This window comes from Oncorhynchus mykiss, chromosome 19, assembly GCF_013265735.2.
Source record: "Oncorhynchus mykiss isolate Arlee chromosome 19, USDA_OmykA_1.1, whole genome shotgun sequence".
Lineage (NCBI taxonomy): Eukaryota > Metazoa > Chordata > Actinopteri > Salmoniformes > Salmonidae > Oncorhynchus > Oncorhynchus mykiss.
The window spans coordinates 63309286-63318716 of record NC_048583.1 but is presented as its reverse complement, the minus strand read 5'-3'; the positions used below and the strand labels follow the sequence as shown (position 1 = coordinate 63318716).

Sequence of the window (9431 nt, the reverse complement as noted above, 5' to 3'; positions counted from 1 at the left end):
CAACCCTCTTCCTGTAGATCTACTGTCCTGTAGGTTTTCAGTCCAACCCTCTTCCTGTAGATCTACTGTCCTGTAGGTTTTCAGTCCAACCCTCTTCCTGGAGATCTACTGTCCTGTAGGTTTTCAGCCCAACCCTCTTCCTGGAGATCTACTGTCCTGTAGGTTTTCAGCCCAACCCTCTTCCTGGAGATCTACTGTCCTGTAGGTTTTCAGCCCAACCCTCTCCCTGGAGATCTACTGTCCTGTAGGTTTTCAGCCCAACCCTCTTCCTGGAGATCTACTGTCCTGTAGGTTTTCAGCCCAACCCTCTTCCTGGAGATCTACTGTCCTGTAGGTTATCAGTCCAACCCTCTTCCTGTAGATCTACCGTCCTGTAGGTTTTCAGTCCAACCCTGTTCCTGGAGATCTACTGTCCTGTAGGTTTTCAGCCCAACCCTCTTCCTGGAGATCTACTGTCCTGTAGGTTTTCAGCCCAACCCTCTTCCTGTAGATCTACTGTCCTGTAGGTTTTCAGTCCAACCCTCTTCCTGGAGATCTACTGTCCTGTAGGTTTTCAGCCCAACCCTCTTCCTGGAGATCTACTGTCCTGTAGGTTTTACAGTCCAACCCTCTTCCTGGAGATCTACTGTCCTGTAGGTTTTCAGTCCAACCCTCTTCCTGGAGATCTACTGTCCTGTAGGTTATCAGTCCAACCCTCTTCCTGGAGATCTACTGTCCTGTAGGTTATCAGCCCAACCCTCTCCCTGGAGATCTACTGTCCTGTAGGTTATCAGTCCAACCCTCTTCCTGGAGATCTACTGTCCTGTAGGTTATCAGTCCAACCCTCTTCCTGGAGATCTACTGTCCTGTAGGTTATCAGTCCAACCCTCTTCCTGGAGATCTACTGTCCTGTAGGTTATCAGTCCAACCCTCTTCCTGGAGATCTACTGTCCTGTAGGTTATCAGTCCAACCCTCTTCCTGGAGATTTACCGTCCTGTAGGTTTTCAGTCCAACCCTCTTCCTGGAGATTTACCGTCCTGTAGGTTATCAGTCCAACCCTCTTCCTGGAGATCTACTGTCCTGTAGGTTATCAGTCCAACCCTCTTCCTGGAGATCTACTGTCCTGTAGGTTATCAGTCCAACCCTCTTCCTGGAGATTTACCGTCCTGTAGGTTATCAGTCCAACCCTCTTCCTGTAGATCTACCGTCCTGTAGGTTTTCAGTCCAACCCTCTTCCTGGAGATCTACTGTCTTGTAGGTTTTACAGTCCAACCCTCTTCCTGGAGATCTACTGTCCTGTAGGTTTTCACTCCAACCCTTTTCCTGGAGATCTACTGTCCTGTAGGTTTTCACTCCAACCCTTTTCCTGGAGATCTACTGTCCTGTAGGTTTTCACTCCAACCCTCTTCCTGGAGATCTACTGTCCTGTAGATTTTCAGTCCAACCCTCTTCCTAGAGATCTACTGTCCTGTAGGTTTTCAGTCCAACCCTCTTCCTGGAGATCTACTGTCCTGTAGGTTTTCAGTCCAACCCTCTTCCTGGAGATCTACTGTCTTGTAGGTTTTACAGTCCAACCCTCTTCCTGGATATCTACCGTCCTGTAGGTTTTTCAGTCCAACCCTCTTCCTGGAGATCTACTGTCCTGTAGGTTATCAGTCCAACCCTCTTCCTGGAGATCTACTGTCCTGTAGGTTTTCACTCCAACCCTCTTCCTGGAGATCTACTGTCCTGTAGGTTTTACAGTCCAACCCTCTTCCTGTAGATCTACTGTCCTGTAGGTTTTACAGTCCAACCCTCTTCCTGGAGATCTACCGTCCTGTAGGTTTTTCAGTCAAGGTCTGGTATAATATATTAGAACAAACCAGCTCTGTAGCAGTAAAGTCTGACACGCGACATTAGGAGGCGACAAGATCTTTGATACAGTTTGCAACATCTACTATGTTTTACTCCGTTGTTGAAGGTTGGGAACGAGGCCTTTCAGAACAACAACAAACTCACTGTCCACAGCACATCTGAAACTAGACCTATACTTTGTTCATTATAATGGTAAATTGCTTGGTTCAGACAAAAGGGTGATTATTGGGTTACTAAAAAAAGGCAGTAGAACAGAGATCCTCCATTTCAGGAGGGGAAAAAAAAACCTACCGAGATGTCTGTGAATAACTTTAAATGCAAATGAAACCAATTCTGGGGATGATTCCACCAACTAGCCGACATATGTTCTGTTCGATGCCTAGTTATGAAAATAACAGGACAAGACTTGACAGATATCATCGTCGTCGTCGTCGTCTACAAGCAATGGAGGGGACAGAAAGATGAGGATAGAGGAGAGAGAGAGAGAGAGAGGGGACAGACAGGTCCAGCCTGGAGCTGTCTGTAGTTGCCAGTCTCTCCTGTATCCCCATACATCCCTGGAGTTTAGTCCACTGTCTGTTCTCTGCCGAAATAGTGGCAGAGGTTGAGCTCTTGATCCATCTCTGGTCTGAACAGCTGGGCGTGACAATTGGGAGATGTTACCCCAAATCTGGATGTGTCTCACGTGAAGAGCTGCGGTCTGGACATTTCCCCACAAAGTCTGGCACTCGTTCACTTCGCATCTGTTTAGTGATTTGAGTCACAAATGAGAGAATAGTTAGTATTCTGACAAAGTATGTAGCTAGTAGCTGGTAGCTAGCTACATATCATTATGATATGGCTGAGAAGACCTTTGTCAAATGCTGGACAGGTTGTTGCACTGTCAGAGATGATCTTGTCTAGAAGCTGGAGAGGCAGCCTGTGGATGGACAAACATACATACCTCATTCAAAATATAGCTAGGACATTTATTTATTTATAAATATAGCTAGGACATTTATTTATTTATAAATATAGCTAGGACATTTATTTATATATAAATATAGCTAGGACATGTATTTATTTCATAATATAGCTAGGACATTTATTTATTTATAAATATAGCTAGGACATTTATTTATATATAAATATAGCTAGGACATTTATTTATTTCATAATATAGCTAGGACATTTATTTATTTATAAATATAGCTAGGACATTTATTTATTTATAAATATAGCTAGGACATTTATTTATTTATAAATATAGCTAGGACATTTATTTATATATAAATATAGCTAGGACATTTATTTATATATAAATATAGCTAGGACATTTATTTATATATAAATATAGCTAGGACATTTATTTATTTATAAATATAGCTAGGACATTTATTTATTTATAAATATAGCTAGGACATTTATTTATATATAAATATAGCTAGGACATTTATTTATTTCATAATATAGCTAGGACATTTATTTATTTCATAATATAGCTAGGATATTTATTTATATATAAATATAGCTAGGACATTTATTTATTTATAAATATAGCTAGGACATTTATTTATATATAAATATAGCTAGGACATTTATTTATTTCATAATATAGCTAGGACATTTATTTATATATAAATATAGCTAAGAAAATAGGTAGCTGTTTTTAAATTGCACGAAACGACCTTCCACAAATGTGATCCAAATGAGCTATTATGGCAAACAACCTGTGGCACATTAGAGGGGAATACAATGACAACCAATAATTCGTGCTACATACATTTAGTGTTAGCTAGCTAGCTATTGCGGCTAACCCCCATTCATAGTCGCTAACTGCTTTAGCACGTATTGACGATAGTATTTTCTGGCCAGGGGAATTTTGTTAACATCCCCGACGCTCACTTTGAACTTTAAAACGCATCGCTTGTGGCACGGTTTTGGAAACATAAGGAACGTGTATATTTTACATCAATGAGAAATTATATACAGTACCAATCAAAGGTTTGGACACACCTACTCATTCAAAAGGTTTTTCTTCATTTTTTTTACTATTTTCTACATTGTAGAATACTAGTGAAGACGTGTTATTTCATAATTTTGACATATGGAATCATGTAGCAACCAAAAAGTGTTAAACAAATCAAAATATATTTGAAATTCTTCAAAGTACATTTTGGCTGATGTTCCTTCACTCTGTGATCCAACTCATCCCAAACCATCTCAATTGTGTTGACGTCGGGTGATTGCGGAGGCCAGGTCATCTGAAGCAGCACTCCATCACTCTCCTTCTTCCCTTTACAACTGACTAGGTAACCCCCCTTTCCCTGTACAACTGACTAGGTATCCCCCCCTTTCCCTGTACAACTGACTAGGTATCCCCCCTTTCCCTGAAATAACTTTGTGAAGCATTTATTTGGGCTGTAATCTGAGGCTGGTAACTCTAATGAACTTATCCTCTGCAGCAGAGGTAACTCTGGTTCTTCCTTTCCTGTGGTGGTCCTCATGAGAGACAGTTTCATCATAGCGCTTGATGCTTTTTGCGACTGCACCTGAAGAAACTTTAAAAGTTCTTGAAATTTCCAGATTGACTGACCTTCATGTCTTAAAGTAATGATGGACTGTCATTTCTCTTTGCTTATTTGAGCTGTTCTTGCCATGATATGGACTTGGTCTGTTACCAAATAGGGCTATCTTCTGTATACCACCCCTACCTTGTCACAACACTACTGACGCATTAAGGAAAGAAATTCCAAAAATGTACTTTTAACAAGGCACACCTGTAAATTGAAATGCATTCCAGGTGACTACCTCATGAAGCTGGTTGAGAGAATGCCAAGCGTGTGCAACGCTGTCATCAAGGCAAAGGGTGGCTACTTTGAAGAATCTCAAATATATTGTGATTTGTTTAACACTTTTTTTTTGGTTATTACATGATTCCATATGTGTTATTTCATAGTTTTGATGTCTTCACTATTATCTACTTTTTAAAAAAAATTCTAATAAATCAATTGAATACACACCATCACAATAAATTATTTACTTATTTTAGGCAGGTCTAAAGAAACATTATGATATGATGGAAATATGTTTCAGAAGAACAGAATGAGTTGACCTACTGTACATTACATGTACATTATATGGCTATGCACCATGCCACAGGCTGTTGGTTTGTTCATTTAGCAGACAAGAAGAATTAGCTGAATAGGATATTTTTCCGATCCAGGAGCGAGTGAGCATATGAAGGGTGTACAGGTGTTCATGATGCTAATGATCCGCTTCCGTTTGTACCGTTGTGACTAGATGGAGTAGGTCTACAGCACCATAGTGGCCGCCGTCGGGGACAACAGTTGTTGACAACCGTAGCGTTGTCGCTAAGCCTAACCCTTTTCTTAACCTTAACCTCAATTCACCTAACCTGTTAAAACGAATTATCCTAACCTACTTTATAAAACGAACCATCTGCCCTTGACATACCATCAGTATTACCACTCAGGAATGGGCACACATGTACGAAAACCCCAAATTGAGGGCCGCAATCATATTATTATCTCGCAGATGGCTACACAAGTAAACAAAGGACTGCCCAGCAAAAACTGGTCATCCAACAACCCTTACGTTTTAACCCTATTTGAATCATTAGGATACTCACAGAAACTCTTCAAAGACACCAACATCATCAGTAAATGCTATATTCCCGGGGGGGGGGGGGCAATGTCCGTATTTGACACCCCCTTGCGAGCTCTTACGAGAACCAGTTCTACGATTTTTTTGCCCCCAGCCGTCTGACTGCCCTGTACGGAGATTGCGCTGTTGAACTGTCACACAAATCCTAAAGCCCTCCCCTCAATTTTCCTCCCATTAAAAATACTGTAATTATCTTAAAAAAATAAAAAACGTCTGAAACTAGATTGCCCGCATACTGGTGTTGACGAGAGAGAAAACTGTAGGGGGAGGTTTTATTTTGCACTGTTCGACCAATCCAATGGAGAAGTTAATATGGAGTCCTTGATAACACAGAGTTTCTAAAGCCAGAGGCACAACATCGCGGTACTTCCGGGAACGCTTGCGAAACAGACCAGACCGGTGTTTGTCAATGAGAGAAGTGAATAATTCTTCCTTCGACAACTAAAAGGAACAACCTACATCCGAGCCAATGTCTTATACGTAGTTCAACGTGTTATTACTCCAACCTCGTGAAGGTAAAACAAGCATAAAAAAACGGACAAGTTTGCATTTTCGTTAAAAAAAAATAAAAAATTTTTATACAGGAGTGCCTTTTGATTTGACGTCATGCACATGCGCAGTTCGGCGATATATAGGACCGTTAGACCCAATGACGTGTTTCTACGCATGAGCTTTTTTCTTTTGCCAGCCAAGGTCGCCATGCGTGATCGGATAAGCAGCTTTTAGCCTATCTTCATACCAAAGATGTGTATATAACTAACCTAAGAGACCACAGCCTGTCCACTTCCAAATATGAACAAATGTCATAGTGGGGCAGAATAATGTATTATTTATTTATCTTGCGTCCCAGTATCTCTACTTGCACATCAATCTTCTGCATTGTAATTACTTCATCACCGTGGCCTATTTATTGCCTTACCTCCCTTATCCTACCTCATTTGTACACACTGTACCTTTTCTACTGTATTATTGACTGCTTGTTTACTCCATGTGTAACTGTTGTTTGTGTCGAACTGCTTTGCTTTATTCTTGGCCAGGTCGCAGTTGTAAATGAGAACGTGGTCTCAACTAGCCCACCTGGTTAAATAAAGGTGAAATAAAAAACAAGCAAGGTGGGCAGAGCCAAGCACCAGCTAGTGAGATCCTATTGGCGCGTTGTAGCATTTATTTGCATATTTCCGTTAGGGAATGCGCCCGTGACGTAACTAAACTTGCCTTCGGACTTCTAAACTACGCATCCAACATATTTGGTAGTGTGAGTAGAAACGCCAACCAGATGCTACATTAGCTCATTTGAGGCTTTTATTTTATTTAACTAGGCAAGTCAGTTAAGAACATATTCTTATTTACTATGGACGGCCTACCCCCGGACGACGCTGGGCTAATTGCTCGCCCGCACTACGGGACTCCCAATCACGGCCGGTTGTGATACAGCCTGGAATCGAACCAGGGTGTCTGTTGTGACGCCTCAAGCACTGAGACCGCTGCGCCACTCAGGAGTCCATTGCTAAGCTTAGTACAATAATAAAATTTGATATTAGGCCATCCAAAATGAAACAAACATAACATTTAATTTTGAGCAAGCATGGCACATATGTTTTATTTAAATCAAATTATTATTATTTTTTTTACAATTTTGTCCTAACATTTCACAAGATAAAATATATATATATAATATAGTACATTTGACTTTGATGATCACATTGTTTAATAAAAACTGATGAAAAATAAAATATCTACTTCCAGCATCAAGGAGCAGCTGGTGAAGCTATACAATTGTTATCATTTGAAAAAAGACAGACCCACAAACACAGCTTAATGTTCTGTAATATATTAACACTTTACATAAGCAGAAATCAAATTCTAATGTTTATTTTTCTTCAACTCTCCATCAGAAGTACCTGGAACTAACCTGATGATCATCAAAACAATGAAAAACATTGTACAGTGTGTAATGTTATTAATACAAGGCTACAATATATCTAGGTTGATTCACAATGAGTCTTAAAATGTTCTATTGATGATGGACAGACCGCTGTGTGTGTGTGTGTAGACTGGTTCTGAGCCTCTGCACCATACAGTCACGAGACCAGAGAGGGTCAGGGCTAGGTCTGACGCAGTAGAAAATGAAGGTTGTTCCAAATGGCACCGTATTTCCCCCAGGATTAGAGGGATAGGAGACCCATAGGCCTCTGGTCTAAAGTAGTACACACACACATATATATATATATATATATATATACACACACACACACACACATATACATATACACACACACATATATACATATACATATACATATATATATATATATATATATATATATATATATATATATATATATATATATATATATATATATATATATATATAGAGAGAGAGAGAGAGAGAGAGAGAGAGAGAGAGAGAGAGAGAGAGAGAATAGGGTGCCATTTGGGTAATGGCCAGTTGACTGGCAGTAACTAGGTAGGTTGACCTGTAAGATAAAATAAAAACATGATCATTTGGTTCTCATTTAACCCGTATGATATTGACAGATGGGAGACAAAAACATGAACCCGACAAAACGTTTAAAAAAAAAATAGTGTGTGTGTATATTAATAGTGAGAGACGCCAAGCTCCAATTGCCAGAGACTGAGGCAGCTCAGGGGACTGTCCCAAATGGCACCCTATTCCCTACATAGTGCACTCCTGTCAACCAGAGCCCTATTCCCTACATAGTGCACACACTCCTGTCGACCAGAGCCCTATTCCCTACATAGTGCACACTCCTGTCGACCAGAGCCCTGTGGGAATCCTATGGCACCCAGTCAAAATGAATTCTCCGTTATAAGGAAGAGAGAGTGCCTTTCAGGAAGCGGCCTCGTTTTTAGAAAAACAAGTCGTAGCTCAGTGAAGAGGAAGGGACATCGATTCTCGTTAGCGTTAACAACCCCCATGCATGTTCCTGTCATATATCTGCATATTCATAATGACGAAGAAAACAGCAACATGTTTTCATCATCATGGAATTGATAAGTTAGTTTAAATAAGAGGCTAAATTTGGCCTGTTCTGCCCTGGCTAACAATACATCACAATAACAAAGATACCGTTACCATTACATGGAACGACATCTAACAAACAGGTGGAAAGGTGGTATAAACGCAGAGCCTTGGTAATAACCACAGGTCTACTTCCAACAAGGAGTGGTCTAAACCATAAGGTTCCATCTCTGAGAGAGAAGCCGTAGTCGTGACAACAACATAAAGCAACCCAAGGCACGCAAGTACCTCCCTTTAGTTTACACAGAGCGGTGCAAGGCAGAACAGACAAGAGACTAAATAATACAAACTATAAAAATGTTATCTTATCTAACAAATCCTTGGTCAGCAAAAGAGCATAGTACTGTATGGAGGAGGAGGAGGGGTCAGACAGAGGGGATAGTACTGTATGGTGGAGGGGATAGTACTGTATGGAGGAGGAGGGGTCAGAGAGGGAGGGGCTAGTACTGTATGGAGGAGGATGGTCAGAGAGAGGGAAGGGCTAGTACTGTATGGAGGAGGAGGGGTCACAGAGGGAGGGGCTAGTGCTGTATGGAGGAGGAGGGGTCAGAGAGAGGGAGGGGCTAATACTGTATGGAGGGGTCAGAGAGAGGGGATAGTACTGTATGGAGGAGGGGTCAGAGAGAGGGGATAGTACTGTATGGTGGAGGAAGAGACAGAGAGAGGGAGGGGCTAGTACTGTATGGTGGAGGAGATAGTACTGTATGGTGGAGGAGACAGAGAGAGGGAGGGGCTAGTACTGTATGGAGGAGGAGGGGTCAGAGAGAGGGAGGGGCTAGTACTGTATGGAGGAGGAGACAGAGAGAGGGAGGGGCTAGTACTGTATGGAGGAGGAGGAGACAGAGAGAGGGAGGGGCTAGTACTGTATGGAGGAGGAGGAGACAGGGA

The 9431-nt window shown here is 41.2% G+C and overlaps 2 long non-coding RNA genes across 2 annotated transcripts; both read right to left on the bottom strand.

The window, feature by feature from the left end:
• Positions 1-1900: 1900 nt before the first annotated feature.
• On the bottom strand, positions 1901-5842 carry LOC110498285. The gene is made up of 3 exons (XR_002469814.2): positions 5466-5842; positions 2686-2753; positions 1901-2577 (listed from the first exon to the last, which is right to left on the bottom strand). It is a non-coding gene; the product is annotated as an uncharacterized LOC110498285 (long non-coding RNA).
• A 2233-nt stretch (positions 5843-8075) lies between these two features.
• LOC118941523 lies at positions 8076-9369 on the bottom strand. Its single transcript, XR_005037832.1, has 2 exons — positions 8271-9369; positions 8076-8192 (listed from the first exon to the last, which is right to left on the bottom strand). It is a non-coding gene; the product is annotated as an uncharacterized LOC118941523 (long non-coding RNA).
• Between the last annotated feature and the right edge of the window lie 62 nt (positions 9370-9431).